Consider the following 16,006-nt stretch of genomic DNA (forward strand, 5'->3'; position numbering starts at 1 on the left):
ATGTGGGAAACAAAACAAAACTTATGAAAAAGACAACAACGTCATGCAAGATGCAGCAGCACCACCACCACACACCAACAGCATTTGGTTAGCAAGCTTGCAGCACTCATAATAAATACGCACTAATAAAGAGACAACTGCTCTGTTGGAGAGAGCTGGAGTGTGAGAGAGCCTAACGTTGATGTCTACGTTGGCGCCTACGCAGGCATCTCCACATCGTGGCAGAGCATTGTGCCTGCTGTGATGGCTGAGTTGGCTGACTGTGTGTTGACCACAACCGATTTTCATTCATGGCACAACAATCAGTTCACATTCAACCGTCGTCTCGTCGTGTGTACGTCAAAACAGTTAGTCTCTCTCTTCGTCAGTCTGTCTGTGTGTGTTTGTTGTGTTTTGTTGTATGTTTGTTGTATTGTGCTGCGGATAAGGCCAAGCCGTTGTTACCCACAGCGCGCAATACAAAGCAAGCAAGCCCCCCAAGAAGAAGTGTTGTGTGGCAAACAAAAGTAACGCGCGACTCGAGTGCAGTGCAAGTGCAGTTATTATTTATTATTGCAAATAAATTATTTAAATATCAGCAAAAAAAATACAACAAACATACATACCTACCAACCTATATAAACTATAATTAAATACAATTTAACTGAAAAATCAAACTGAAATATTGTGAAATAAAAACAAAAAAAAAATTGTGTTTAAAAAAACAACTTTCAAACATTTGTGCAGTTCTAATAAAATTGGGCTACGAGTCTTGTGGGTCTTGAAGTAAAACTCAAACCAAAACCACAAATTTTCAATAAATAAAACTTTTGAAAATTTTTAAACATAAATCAATAAGAGTGAGTTTTATTTTTTTATAAATTTCTTATAAAGAACTGTTGTTATTTGTTTTAAAAATATTTCAAGTTCTTTGTTTTCTTGAAAAGTTTCTGTCAAGTTTCCCCTCCCCCTAACCTTTGCCGCTTGCCTAATTTGTGCACCCTTGTTTGAAGTGTTTTTTGTTTGTGTGTTTCTTGTTTTGATTAGTGACATTCATTTTTGTTTCTTTTTTTTTTTTGGGAACATTACGGTATTTTGTTGCTCTTCTTCTTGACATTAACTAAGTGAGTAGGAGTGAGTGAGTGAATGTTGCATATGGTGCTTGATGATGTTTGGATGAAAAGTAAAGAAATCATAACAAAAAAAAAAAATACATTGGGAAGAGCATAATCCACAATCGATCATAGACAGTTTGGATAAGGGCTTTCCAAAGAGCAGTGATATCGAAAAAAATACTCCATACCTATAAGGAAAAAATTGTTTTAAAAATTTTTAAGAAGAAAAAAAACGAAATATTTTTCAAAAATTCTTTGAGCTAAGATTACTAGTAAGAACTTTTCATTTCAAAATTGTAAATCATTTTTCCCTATTAAAAATTTTTATTTTCTTTTAAATTTAACTTTTCAAAGTGATAATTTTTTGTTCTAAAATTTTTTATAATTTTTATTGGTGAAGAAAATAGCATACGTTGAAAATTATTTCCTCAATTAGAGTATTTTTTTCATCTCTAGTGATAATAAGCCAAAAAAAAAATTTTTTCAAAAAAAAAAAAAAAAAAAATAATAATAAATAAATAAATTAAAAATAACTAAAAAATGTATTATATTATGTGTTTTATGTGCATCCACATTATGTCTTCTCTAATTTATTTGGGAACATTTTTTTGTAAATTTTAATACAATTTTTAAAATATTTTTTATAATTATTTCAAAATGTTTTGATTTAAAAGTGATTTTCTTCAATGAAGAACTCTCAGAGTTTGTAAAATTTTTTTTTTTTTTTTTTTTCTGTTTTTAAAAATATTTCCTTAAGATTTTCTGCGAAAAAATATTTTGTTATATCAAGGGCTTATAATTAATTTTTAGTTTTTGAAAGGTCATTTGATTCATTTAATTCATTACATGTGTTACAAAATGTGTTCTGAGGACTGAGGACAAAATATTTTATAGAAATTAAGTCAAAATCGTTATTTTCGAAATTATGGCCTCTACATCCTTAAAACTCCATATCAGATGAAATATATACATGGGAGATATATCTAAATCTGGACCGATTTTCATGGAACTTTGCACACATATGAGAACGTTGAAAAAAACGCTCCTTGCCAAATTTTGTAAGGATGGGACCAAAGTTGTGGCCTCTACAGCCTTAAAAGGCCATATCGGATGAAAAATATACATGGGAGATATATCTAAATCTGGACCGATTTTCATGGAACTTTGCACACATATGAGAACGTTGAAAAAAACGCTCCATGCCAAATTTTGTAAGGATCGGACCACAATTGTGCCTTCTACAGCCTTTATAGGTCAAATCGGACAAAAGTTATATATGGGAGCTATATCTAAATCTGAACCGATTTTAATGAAATTTTGCACACATATTGGGAGGTCACACAAAACATTTCATGCCAAATTTTGAAAGGATCACACCAAAATTGCGGCTCCTACAGCTTTAAAAGGGCATATCGGATGAAAGATATATATGGGAGCTATATCTAAATCTGAACTGATTTCAATAAAATTTTGCAAGCACTTTGGGTCGTTAAAAGAAAACACTTCGTGCTGGATCGGACCAAAATTGTGGCTTCTACAGCTTTAAAATGGAACATCGGATGAAAGATATATATGGGAGCCATATCTTAATCTGGACCGATTTTTTTCAAAATCAATAGCGTTCGTCCTTGGGCCAGAAAGCATACTTAAGCAAAAATGCTGTGAAAATCAGACAACAAATGCGACCTGTACCTTGATTACAAGAATACATAGACAGACAGACGGGCAGATGGACAGACCGACATAGCTAAATCGAATCAGGAAGTGATTCTCAGCCGATCCGTATACTTATCGATGGGTCTAGCTCTTCTCATTCTTAGAGTACAGTGGTGGTGCTGGGTAAGAAAATCTAAAATATTTCATAGTATTCTAAATAATTTTTTATACCCACCTCCGAAGGATGGGGGTATATTCATTTTGTCATTCCGTTTGCAACACATCGAAATATTCATTTCCGACCCTTTAAGGTGCAAATATTCTTGATCAGCGTAAAAATCTAAGACGATCTAGCCATGTCCGTCCGTCTGTCCGTTTGTCTGTTGAAATCACGCAACAGTCTTTACAAAAAACAAACAGAGATATTGAGCTGAAACTTTGCACAGATTCTTTTTTTTTTTGTCCGTAAGCAGGTTAAGTTGGAAGATGGGCTATATCGGACTATATCTTGATATAGCCCCCATATAGACCGATCCGCCGATTTAGGGTCTGGGGTCCATAAAAGCCACATTTATTATTCGATTTTGCTGAAATTTGGAACAGTGAGTTGTGTTAGGCTCTTCATTATTTTTCTGCAACTTGGCCCAAATCGGTCCAGATTTGGATATAGCTGCCATATAGACCGATCTTACGATTTAAGGTTTTGAGCCCATAAAAGCCATATTTATTATCCGATTTTGATGAAATTTGGGACAGTGAGTTGTGTTAGGCCCTTCGACTTCGTTCTTCGATTTGGCCTAGATCGGTCCAGATTTTAATATAGCTGCCATATAGACCGATCTCTCGATTTAAGGATTTAAGCCCATAAAAGGCGCATTTATTGTCCGATTTCGCCGAAATTTGGGGCAGTAAGTTGTGTTAGGCTCTTCGACTTCGTTCTTCAATTTGGCCCAGATCGGTTTAGATTTCAATATAGCTGCCATATAGACCGATCTCTCGATTTAAGGATTTGAGCCCATAAAAGGCGCATTTATTGTCCGATTTCGCCGAAATTTAGGGCAGTAAGTTATGTTAGGCTCTTCGACATCCTTCTTCAATTTGGCCCAGATCGGTCCAGATTTGAATATAGCTGCCATATAGACCGATCTCTCGATTTAAGGTTTTGAGCCCATAAAAGGCGCATTTATTGTCCGATTTCGCCGAAATTTGGGGCAGTAAGTTATGTTAGGCTCTTCGACATCCTTCTTCAATTTGGCCCAGATCGGTTTAGATTTCAATACAGCTGCCATATAGACCGATCTCTCGATTTATTGTCTTGGCCCCATAAAAGGCACATCTATGATCCGATTGCACTGAAATTTGACACAGTGACTTATGTGAGGCTTTTTGACGTCCCTATCGTATATGATTCAGATCGGTCTATATTTGGATATGGCTAACAAAAAACCAATATTTGTTCTATAAAATTGAACTATGACTTGTATTGGGTTGCCCAAAAAGTAATTGCGGATTGTTCATATAGTCGGCGTTGGCAAATTTTTTCACAGCTTGTGACTCTGTAATTGCATTCTTTCTTCTGTCAGTTATCAGCTGTTACTTTTAGCTTGCTTTAGAAAAAAGTGTAAAAAAAGTATATTTGATTAAAGTTCATTCTAAGTTTTATTAAAAATGCATTTACTTTCTTTTAAAAAATCCGCAATTACTTTTTGGGCAACCCAAACTTATTAGACCACTCAATGTCCGTGTCGAATTTGGTCCAAATCGGATCATATTTCGATATAGCTACTATGGGGACATAAATTATGAAATTTTCACCGGATTATGACGAAAGGTGGTTTACATGCATACCCAAGGTGGTGGGTATCCAAAATTCGGCCCGGTCGAACTTAACGCCTTTTCACTTGTTTTTTCGTATTTTGGGTAATTTGCCAAAAATTCCCCTCGATAAACGCAAAGGTTAACATGTCCGTCCAGTATGAGTTCACATATGAACAAGAAACAAAAATAAAAAAAAACATTTGCCTAATCTTTTAACACTTGAAAATTCCACCCTAGTCGGTTTAAATGAATCCTTTTATATAAATGCTTACCGATATGGGCTATTCGAAACTCCAAAGACCTACATCAATAGCAAATATCAAATTGATAACTTTATACGTTCGAACGCTGACCTCCAAATCCAACGATTTCACCAGAAATAGTCAAGAGGTGTCAAATCGTATGATCTTGGCAGCCAACTCTAAGAATTTTGATAATTTATTCCAATGTAACACGTTTGCGAGTTTCACCATGACGAAATGGCAGAGTATATTGAATACTTTTCACTTTCACAAATGACTTTTGGACACAATTATCAACCAGCGCTGCCACTCCATACAACAAAAAATCACCCTTTATATATTCTGGATATCTTCAAGGCATTTGATAGCGTCTGGGATGGGGCAAATGCCAACAAGGGCAAACTTCTCACATATCAATGAGTGTAGTCCGATCCAAGTTTAAGCTCAATGATAAGGGGCCTCCTTTTTATAGCCTAGTCCGAACGGCGTGCCGCAGCGCGCTACCTCTTTGGAGAGAAGTTTTACATGGCATAGTACCTCACAAATGTTGCCAGCAAGAATCAGGAGGGGAAAACCACCGCTGAAAATTGTTTCTGATGGTCTTGCCGGAATTCGAACCCAGGCGTTCAGCGTCATAGGCGGACGTGCTAACCTCTGCGCTACGGTGGCCTCTGGCACGGTGCACTACTATCAAATCTTGTCGCATTTGGTGTCGGTAATGGCTTCGTTCGATTTTTTTCTAGCTTTCTCAGAGATTGCACTGTACGAGTCGTTATAGATGGGTTCTCATCCAATGAGCATAAATTGACCGCAGGTGTACCCCAGGGCTCTGTTCTTTTTCCTATTTTCATCAACGATCTGTTGGGTCAGACACCGAATCCGATCTACTCATTTGCGGATGACTGTAATCTCTGCGATTCGTACTCATTCGACCATAGCCCGAGACTTCCAGAGACTGAGGACAAGAGACGGGTTATGGACGGTACACTCTGTCAGGATTTGCTGGCCATTTGTGAGTGGTGTCCAATGAATCGAGTAGATTTTAATGCAGGGAGGACTCAATGCTGCTTGTTGTTACACAAACGATTCTCTGACCCTTTACGATCATCTTTGTCTATCAACGGTATAGGTGTGGAGCAATCAGAAGCTCTTAATGTTCGGAGCACGAAAATACAAAGTGATGTCCGTTGGGCTAAACATGTATTTGAAGTGTCGAAAGAAGAATTTAAGTGCTTAGGCTTCCTTAAACAGTTTAAGAATTATTTCACTCCTTCTGATCTTCTTAACGTCCATACCACTTTTGTAAGGCCGAACATTGAGTACAACTCACATGTATGGGCTGGAGCTTCGAAATCATCCCTGGAGCTACTGGACAGGGGAGAGCGATGGCTTTGATTGGGGTCGGTAGGGTACCCAACTCTATTGCATTCCTTGAACATCCTCGCAATATGGGTTGTTTGGCGTTATTCTACCCTTTTGAAAAGAGGGTTCGGATATTAACCCGCCCCCCTGCCACTATGGACATACACTCCAGCCGGTAATCGGCTTGAAGTGCGCTCTTTATACTACTAAAAGTAACCTCGAAAAAAATCTTTGTTAGGAATTCTGTGCTACTTACAAAATCCTTAATTGTTTTCCTAATTTGTTGTCCCCACCTAAGTACCGGTGTCGGTTAACCGCGATAGCCAGGCAATGACACAGGGAATGCTCCAAAGTCTTATCATCTACCCCACATGCTGTGACTTGCAGCACCAATTTTGCCTAAGTAAGCTCGATCTAAGACGATCAAATAATGTCCGTGTGTCTGTCTGTTCGTCTGTCCATCCATCTGTTTGCACCGATCCCGATTTATTTAAACGCAGGTTAAGTTCTTGAACGGGTCAGATCGGATCATATTTGGATATGGCTGCCATATAGACTGGTGTTCTGATTTTGGGTCTTGAGCCTGAAAAAGTTGAATTTTAAATCCGATTTTGCTGAAATTTAAAAAAGTGAGTTAAAATAAAGCCCCCGATATCCAAATTTAGAACAGTGAGTTATAATAGATCCCCCGATATCTGAACCGAATACAGTTCATATGGGGTAATATTTACTTATAACTGGCATATAGACCGATCTACAGATTCAGGGGTTTAAGTCCCCAAAAACCGCATTTATAACCCGATTTCGCTGAAATTTTGAACAGTGCGTTGGGCAAGGTCACTCGATATCCGAACCGAGTATGGTCTACATCAGACCAATTTTGTATACAGCTGCCATAGAGGCCAATCTGCGAATTCAGGCTCTTAAGGCCATAAAATCTTCATTTATAACCCAATTTCATTGAAATTTGGAACAGTGAGCTGCAAAATAAGGGGAACCGATTTTATAAGTTCCCCTTATTTTTAATAGCAACGATCTATTTTCCTTTCAGAAGCTTCGTTCTGGAGCTCATGTGGTAGCATAAATCAATGCCTAAGTGATTCTCGCCCACTTCGGGGACATGTTTGGATACACCAAACTTTGGGGAGCTTCCCCTCAAAAAGCTTTGTTCTGGAGCTCCTGTGGTAGCGTAAATCAATGCCTAAGTGATTCTCGCCCACTTCGGGGACATGTTCGGATACACCAAACTTTTGGATGCTTCCCCTCATTGCAAAAGCTTTGTTCTGGAGCTTCTGTGGTAGCATAAATCAATGCCTTTGCCCACTTTGGGGACATGATTGTTTACACCAAACTTTGGGGAACTTCCCTTCATTGCAAAAGCTTTGTTCTGGAGCTCCTGTGGTAGCATAAATCAATGCCTATGTGATTCTGGCCCACTTCGGGGACATGTTTGGATACACCAAACTTTGGGGAGCTTCCCTTCATTGCAAAAGCTTTGTTCTGGAGCTTCTGTGGTAGCATAAATCAATGCCATAGCCCACTTTGGGGACATGATTGTTTACACCAAACTTTGGGGAACTTCCCTTCATTGCAAAAGCTTTGTTCTGGAGCTCCTGTGGTTGCATAAATCAATGCCAAAGTGATTCTGGCCCACTTCGGGGATATGTTTGGATACACCAAACTTCCCTGCATTGCAAAAGCTTTGTTCTAGAGCTCCTGTGGTAGCATAAATCAATACCTAAGTGATTCTGGCCCACTTTGGGGACATATTTGGATACACCAAACTTTGGGGAGCTTCCCCTCATTGCAAAAGCTTATTTCTGAAGCTCCTGTGGTAGCATAAATCAATGCCTAAGTGATTCTGGTTCACTTTGGGGACATGTTTGGATACACCAAACTTTGGGGAGCTTTCCCTCATTGCAAAAGCTTAGTTCTGCAGCTCCTGTGGTAGTATAAATCAATGCCTTAGTGATTCTGGCCCACTTTGGGGACATGTTTGGATACACCAAACTTTAGGGAGCTTCTTGTATGATCAGCTAAATTTTTTGTTATTCTCCAATCAAGAAATTCTTCTGACATTTAAATTGATAAGGTTCCATGATTAATTTTTCTTTTTAACATGAACGCCGTCTTGAAAGGGGCATACAGGCATACATCTCAAACTTTGAAGACTTGTTTGGAGTGCAAGATTTCTGTAAGGTGATTTATTGTTTTTATTAATTCCCATTATTTTTCCTAGCAATTGTTAAGAAGTTCTTCTTTATTGTTGGAATATATGGAAATTTCAGACTTTCTTGGAAAAAGACTAAATTGTCGAAGCATTTTGTATAAATGCAAAATTTTCTATTATTTTAATTCTTTCTATTAGTTTAAGAAAGTGTTTGTAGAAAAGTGAACTTTGGGGACATTGTACATTTATAATTCGAAAACTAATATTTTTGTAATTTCTATTTTTTTTTTTTTTCAAAAAATAATTTATTCCGCATTTTTGAAAAACCAAGCGACTGAGGGACCTTTTTTAAATAAAAAAAAATAGGATAAATTTTTTTTTTTGGGTCTTGATTTGAAGAAAAACAAACCTCGGAGACTTTCCATATGAATAACAAAATTTACTGTTTGTCATTTTTTTTTTACATTGGGGACTTGCTATAGAGAACTAAACTTTGGGGACATTCTACATAAACCAATTGATTTTTTTTTTCAATATTCGATTTTTTCCATAAAATAATTTATTCTATATTTTAGATAAACAAAGTGAAGGGATGTTTTTATGCAAAGAAATTTCACAGTTAAAGTTTTTAAAATTTTCATTTTATTAAGAAAGTAAACTTTGGGGACATGCCATTAAGAAATTCAAAAATGTGCGACATTCTGTTAAATAGAAAATTTGCTGCTTGTTATTTCAATTATTATTCTCACCACCATGGGATGGGGCTATACTAAACTAGTCATTCCGTTTGTAGCACCTCGAAATATTCGTCTAAGATTCCTTAAAGTATATATATTCTTGATCGTTTCGTCGTTCTTTGACGATCTAGCCATGTCCGTCCGTCCGTCTGTCGAAAACACGATAGCAGTCGAACGCGTAAAGCTAGCCGTTTGAAATTAAGCATTCATACTTAATATAGATGTAGGTCGTTGGAGATTGCAAATGGGCCATATCGGTTCAAATTTAGATATAGCCCCCATATACCGATCTCCCGATTTGACTTTTTAGCCCCTTGAAGACGCAACTTTTGGCCGATTTGGCATGCAGCATTCTGTTATTTAAAGTCACAAATGTGCCTAGTACGGTCCTAATCGGCATATAACTTTATATAGCTCCCATATAAACCGATCTCCCGATTTGACTTCTTGAGCCCTTACAAGCTGCAATTTTTGCCCGATTTGGCTGAAATTGAGCATATAGTGTATTGTTATGACTTTCAACAACTGTGCGAAATACGATCCAAATCGGTCTATAACCTGATATAGCTCCCATGTAAACCGATCTCCCGATTTGACTTTTTTAGCTCTTACAAGCTGCAATTTTTGTCCGATTTGGCTGAAATTTTGCATGTTACGACTTCTAATAACTGTGCCTAGTACGGCCCGAAACGTTCGATTCTGTTATGACTTTAAACAACTGTACTAAGTACGGTCCAAATCGATCTATAACTTGGTATAGCTACCTTCACCTCCCTCCCGTGGTATAGCTCCCTTCCCGATCCGCCGCAATTTGTGTCCGATTCATCTGAAATTTTGCATGCGGTGTTCTGTTACGACTTCCAATTACTGTGTCAAATACGGTCTAAATCAGTCTATAACTTTATATAGCTCCCATATAAACCGGTCTGTCGATTATTCTTGTTTGGTTCCTAGAAGCTTTAATTTTTGCTGGTTTAACAGAATTTTACCCTTCAACTAAATTAAGTTGCTAAGATTCGTCCCGGCCGAACTTGGCACGCTTTTACTTGTTTTTTTGCTACTTTGGGGACATGCTTGTGGGTGACTTAACTTTGGGGACATTCTATACAAATAACTTGAAATTTAAGTTATATCTATTATTGTAGGCTGCCGTAGAGCAGAGGTTAGCATGCCTGCATATGAATGCCTGGGTTCGAATCCTGGCGAGAACATCTGAAACAAAAAAATTTTTTGCGGTGGTTTTTCCCAACATTTGTGAGGTACTATGCCATATAAAAACTTCTCTCCAACGAGGTGTTGCACTGCGTCATGCCATTTGGACTGGGCTTTAAAATTGAGGCCCTTGTCATTGAGCCTAAACATGAATCGGACTGCACTCATTGATATGTTATAAGTTTTCCCCAGTTACTTAGAGGAATATTCGTGGCCAAAATTTGCATTACTCTTTCTCCCTCCGTCTATATTTAAAGACACAAAAACACGCATTTGGTTTTAGTCCCAAACAAAATTTTAACCTTATCCCCTACCTTTAAAATATTTTATATTTTATTTTTTTTTTTTTTATACCTACTTAAATTTGCAATTGTTATGGAAGTGCCATGTGCGAAACGTTTTATTTCAAAATGCTCAATGTCCTATAGGTTTGCTTTACTTGGGCCCACCGAAGAAAAGTCCAATGAAAAGAAATTATATTTAATTTTTTGTTGTTGTTGTTTTTATTTTGTGCATCATTAATTAATGATGGAACCATGGATTTGTGTGTAGCCACCCACCTGATTTGGGCCCTTAAACATCCATACAATCTTACCACATTGTTAAGAGTTTTCCTCTTCTACGCGGATGAGTTTTTCTCATGCTGATGCTGCTGCTTGATCTCCTTTGAGTTTTGTAAGACGACGAAGTAGAAGAAGAATACATGGCGGCGAATGAGGATAAAAAAGAAGGAAATAAATTGTTTTTCACATAATGAAAATTTAATTTCTTCTGCACGAAAATCGATTTTCATGTAAAACTCGTCGGCTGCTGCTGTTGTTTGTTGGTGGTTGTGGCGTTCTTCTTCTTGTTGTTGTTGTTTTTGTTGCCAGAGTGCTGCAAAACTTTTATTTTTACTGTAAAATTCAGCTTCAGCAGTTACACATAAATTGTAATTTATTAATTTATAACACTACTCTGCCTCCTGTGATATAAACGCGCGCGTTTTCTTCTACTACTACTCCGTACTCCGTACCCTATACCCCCACACCCACAAAGTGCCTTGGCATCATGCAGCATGTCTTACAATGTCTGTTGTCTGTGGTGTGCTGTGTTGTGTGTGTGCGTGTGTGTGGTGCTGAGTTGTGTTGTGCTTTGCCGACGCCAAATGCCCAAACGCCCCACTCATCCATCGTTTTGGCAAATGAGCCGCTTGCCGCCCACTCTCCGTTGTGACTCTCTGGCGAGCACAATGGAAAACTTTTCCCATTACTTGGTGCGCTCTGGCTGCTGTCGCTGCTGCTGCTGCTGCTGCCGCTTCGGCTGAAGATGTTGATGACAAACAAGCGACTCAAACACACACACACACTCAAACACATACCTACTCTCAGACATTTCTCCATTTGGTGAAGTACGTGCCCGCAATGAGTCAATGAGTATCTCAAAGCAGTGAGTGAGTGGGTGGCAATAAATACAAGAGAGCATAAGTGCGTCTGTGTGTGCTTGCACAAGTGTGTGTGGTGTTAACTTTCCTAAAACCCCTCTCTACTTAGCTAAATTTTTATATCCTTGTGCATTTCGAGTGTAGCCATGTGTGTGCTGGGCCTCTTGTTGTCCTGTCCTCCTACAACAACTTTATTTTATTTGATTTGCCCACATGGCAAGAAACCGAACAAAAAAAAAAAACCATAGAAAAAAGAAATTTTGTTTTTCTTGTGCATCTACTTAAGAAGTCTTTTACCAGGAGTTCAGCACTAGCTAAGGACCACAAATGCTTCTTCTTCTTCTTCCAATTTGAAATAAAGCAAAGCAATAACTTTATTCGAAGGCGTTAAAAAAGCGCGCGAAAAATAAATCCAAATGTCTTTATCTGGGCATCGTGTTTTCAAGATACCCTCCAATACTCAGAAAGCAAGTAAAAGTTAACTTCTTCTTTTCCTTTTAGGGAATGAGAGTGTTCGAGAGTGCTACGAGTTGTTGGAATGAGAAGGACCAAAATTAGGAAACTTTGTCGAACAACAATTTTCAACAACGAGCAGTGATGTCAATGTTGAGGAATTTGTTTCTAAAAACATCTAAGCTTAGGAGGTTATTTTTAAGGGTCTGAAAAAAGGAAGGAAATGGGCAAATTATAGCACTGACCTATGTTCGGTTATAGTCAATCAGATTTACCCCCATTGTGTAACTTCATCAGATTTACACCCATTAAAAGTCATAACAGAATATCGCATGCAAAATTTCAGCCAAATTTGCGGCTTGTAAGGGCTCAAGAAGTCAAATCAGGTTATAGACTGATATGGACCGAGGCCACCGTAGCGCTGAGGTTAGCATGTCCGCCTATGACTCTGAACAGCTGGGTTCGAATCCTGGCGAGACCATCAGAAAAGATATTCATCGGTGGTTTTCCCCTCCTAATGCTGGCAACATTTGTGAGGTACTATGCCATGTAAAACTTCTCTCCAAAGAGGTGTCGCACTGCGGCACGCTGTTCGGACTCGGCTATAAAAAGGAGGCCCCTTATCATTGAGCTTTAACTTGAATCGGATCCGTGCTTAATCTTCTTCGTAAGTAAGCTCTTCAAGTTTTCCTGGTGATGCGGTACTAACCCGACTCGCCAACCCATCTTTTCATACCCACCACCATAGGATGGGGGTATACTTATTTCGTTTGTAACACCCCTAAAATTTTGATCTGCGACCCCCTGAAGTATTTATATTCTGGATCCTCTCGACATTCTGATTCGAACCAGCCATGTCCGTCTGTCGCCATCACGATAGAGGTCGAACGGGTAAAGCTAGCCGCTTGAAATTTTGCACAGATACGTAATATCGATGTAGGTCATCGGGGATTGCAAATGCGCCATATCGGTTCAGATTTAGATATAGCTCCCATATAAACCGATCTCCCGATTTGACTTCCTGAGTGCCTGGAAGCCGCAATTTTTGTCCGCTTTGGCTGAAATTTTGCACGTAGTGTTCTGTTATGACTTTCAACAACTGTGGCAAGTTCGATCTAAATCAGTCTATAGTCTGATATAGCTCCCATATAAACCGATCTCTCGATTTGACTTTTTGAGCCCCTGCAAGCCGCAAGTTTTGTCCGATTTGGCTGAAATTTTGCCCTTGGTGTTCTTTTACGAACTTCAACAAGTGTACCGAGTACAGTTCAAATCGGTTTTTAACCAAATATAGCTCCCATAGAAACCGATCTCCCGATTTGACTTCTCGAGCCCCCGGAAGCCACAATTTTCGTCCGATTAGACTGAAATGTTGTACATGGTGTTACGATCCCAAACAACTGTACCAAGTACGGTTCAAATCGGTCAAGAACTCCCATATATAGCTCCCATATAAACCGATCTCCCGATTTGAGATCTTGAGCCGCTAAAAGCTCAAATTTTTTGATCGGCTATATTTAGGTATAGCTGCCATATAGACCGATTTGCCGATAAAGGGTCTAAAGCCCATAAAAGCTTTATTTTTTAACCAATTTCGCTGCAATTTAAAAGAGTGAGTAATTTAAGGCTTCCCAACATAGGAATAAAATATGGATCAAATCGGACTATATTTAGGTATAGCTGCCATATAGACCGATCTTCTGATAAAGGGTCTGCAGCCCATAAAAGCTTTATTTGTTAACCGATTTTGCTGAAATTTGAAACGGAGGGTTAATTTAAGCCTCCCGACATCTGACCTTAATATGGATCAAATCGGACTATATTTAGGTATAGCTGCCATATAGACCGATCTCCTGATAAGGGGTCTGCAGCCCATAAAAGCTTTATTTTTTAACCAATTTCGCTGAAATTTAAAACGGTGAGTAGTTTTGGGCCTCCCGACATCTGACTCAAATATCGCTCAGAACGGACTATATTTAGATATAGCTGTCATATAGACCGATCTGCCGACTAAGGGTCTGAAGCCCATAAAAGCTTTATTTGTTACCCGATTTCGCTGAAATTTGAAACAGGGGATTATTTTAAGCCTCCCGACATCTGACCTAAGTATGGTTTAGAACGGACTTTATTTAGATATAGCTGCCATATAGACCGATCACCCGATAGAGGGTCCGAAGCCCATAAAAGCTTTATTTGTTACCCGATTTCGCTGAAATTTGAAACAGAGGGTTATCTTGATATCCGACCTAATTATGAATAAAATCGGACTATATTTAGGTATAGCTGCCATATAGACCGATCTCCCGATTAAGGGTCTAAAGCCCATAAAGGTGGTGGGTATGCAAATTTCGGCCCGGCCGAACTTAATGCCTTTTCACTTGTTTCAGCTTCATTTATTTTAGTGTGTTTTAAGTTAATTGGTACAAATTTTTTCTAAAACTTTGGGCAGTAAACCTTAATTTGTTAAACACACTAGGAGACAGTCGTTGTCTGCACATATCTTATAATTATATGGATTTACAAATACCGCACAAAATCAAGCGACTGATATTTATTTAGATTTTCTTAATGGCGCCAATGGAGCGTTTATTGAATTTTTGGTGGGTATTTCCCAGAAATTCCTTGGTGGCTATGAGAATTTCCAAGAATTTTGCATTAGTAATCCATAAAATCATACACACACACACACACACCAGCAAGTTAGCACCATTGACTGGAACCCACTAAGACATGCCACCCTCTCCCCGTGTACAAAAATGTGTGGGCAAACGTAATTTTTAAATGATTTCATAAGTGCTGCTACAGTGTTGATGCGGTTGTGGGTGCGTGTGTCTGTGGTGGTGGTGTGTGTGTTTGAGGGTATCCTGATGTTTTTGGCTTCTTTTGTTTTTGTTTGTTATTCTTTGGCTTAAGAAGCGTCGAAAGGAGCACCATGAGTGTGAGTTGTGCGAAAAGAAGGTGAAGGAGACCCAAGCCAACCAAAACTTACTATGCTGTGTAGCCATCCCGTCAGTCAGCCAGCCGGCAAGTCGACACCATAACAAGGCAAAGATTCGAAGGCAGCATACGTATTTACTGCTGTTGGTGCTGTCGCGGCTGCACTACTTAATGTCGACACTTGTGTAATTTATGACGTGCAGCATTAAACATTAATAACGAAAAAATAAATATTTCAGAAAACTTTATATAGAAATTACTCACATACGCAACAGCCACGATACAGACACATAAACAAAAGTCATCAGACAACAAAGCGACGGCTGACGTCGAAGGCGTTGGCATAATGTTCACTGGGAAACCACAGTTCTCGGGCCAGGCAGGCAGTGGCACGTAAATGAAGCATGCCACACGCTCACTGCTGTTGCTGTTGCTTTGGCCTTTGTCGCTGGCTCAAGAGAATGTGTCGATGGCTGAGTCTACTGCCTCCTGTCGCTTGCCGTGCTTGCTTTGGACCCATTGAAAACCGAATAAAAAAGAAATAAATTTAATTAAATTAAATAAATTATTAAAATACATAAATATCTTACGCGTTAGTGTAGAGTGTGCGCGTATGTGTATGTGTGCGAGTATCAGTGCCTTTGCTGAGCTTGTCCGACCGCCCCACCGCCTGCCCGCCCGCCCTCTTCTTCGTTGAAAAACGCGCGTGTATTCATAAATTTATTATTTATAAGCCAGAGCAGAGTCATTGTCGCTACATAAAGCGAGTCGAATTATATGAAAGAGCGTCGAATATTCAAGCAAAGACAACCAACCGCCACCAACCAACAAGCAATCCATCCACCTTTGAGCGCACAAAGCAGGCCAGAGCAGAGCAGGGAGATGAACCCAAGGACGGACAG

At 38.8% G+C, this 16,006-nt stretch overlaps 1 protein-coding gene across 2 annotated transcripts in view; it reads left to right on the forward strand.

Annotated features, from left to right (window-relative positions):
- Positions 1-310: 310 nt before the first annotated feature.
- Positions 311-16,006, forward strand: part of LOC106094084 (protein bric-a-brac 2) — a 146,215-nt gene continuing 130,519 nt past the window's right edge. For both annotated transcript variants that reach the window (XM_059370837.1, XM_059370846.1), the window contains exon 1: positions 311-839. The gene's annotated coding sequence lies outside the window, so the exon portion shown is untranslated. The remainder of the gene's footprint in view (positions 840-16,006) is intronic.

Source organism: Stomoxys calcitrans, chromosome 1, assembly GCF_963082655.1.
Source record: "Stomoxys calcitrans chromosome 1, idStoCalc2.1, whole genome shotgun sequence".
Classification (NCBI taxonomy): domain Eukaryota; kingdom Metazoa; phylum Arthropoda; class Insecta; order Diptera; family Muscidae; genus Stomoxys; species Stomoxys calcitrans.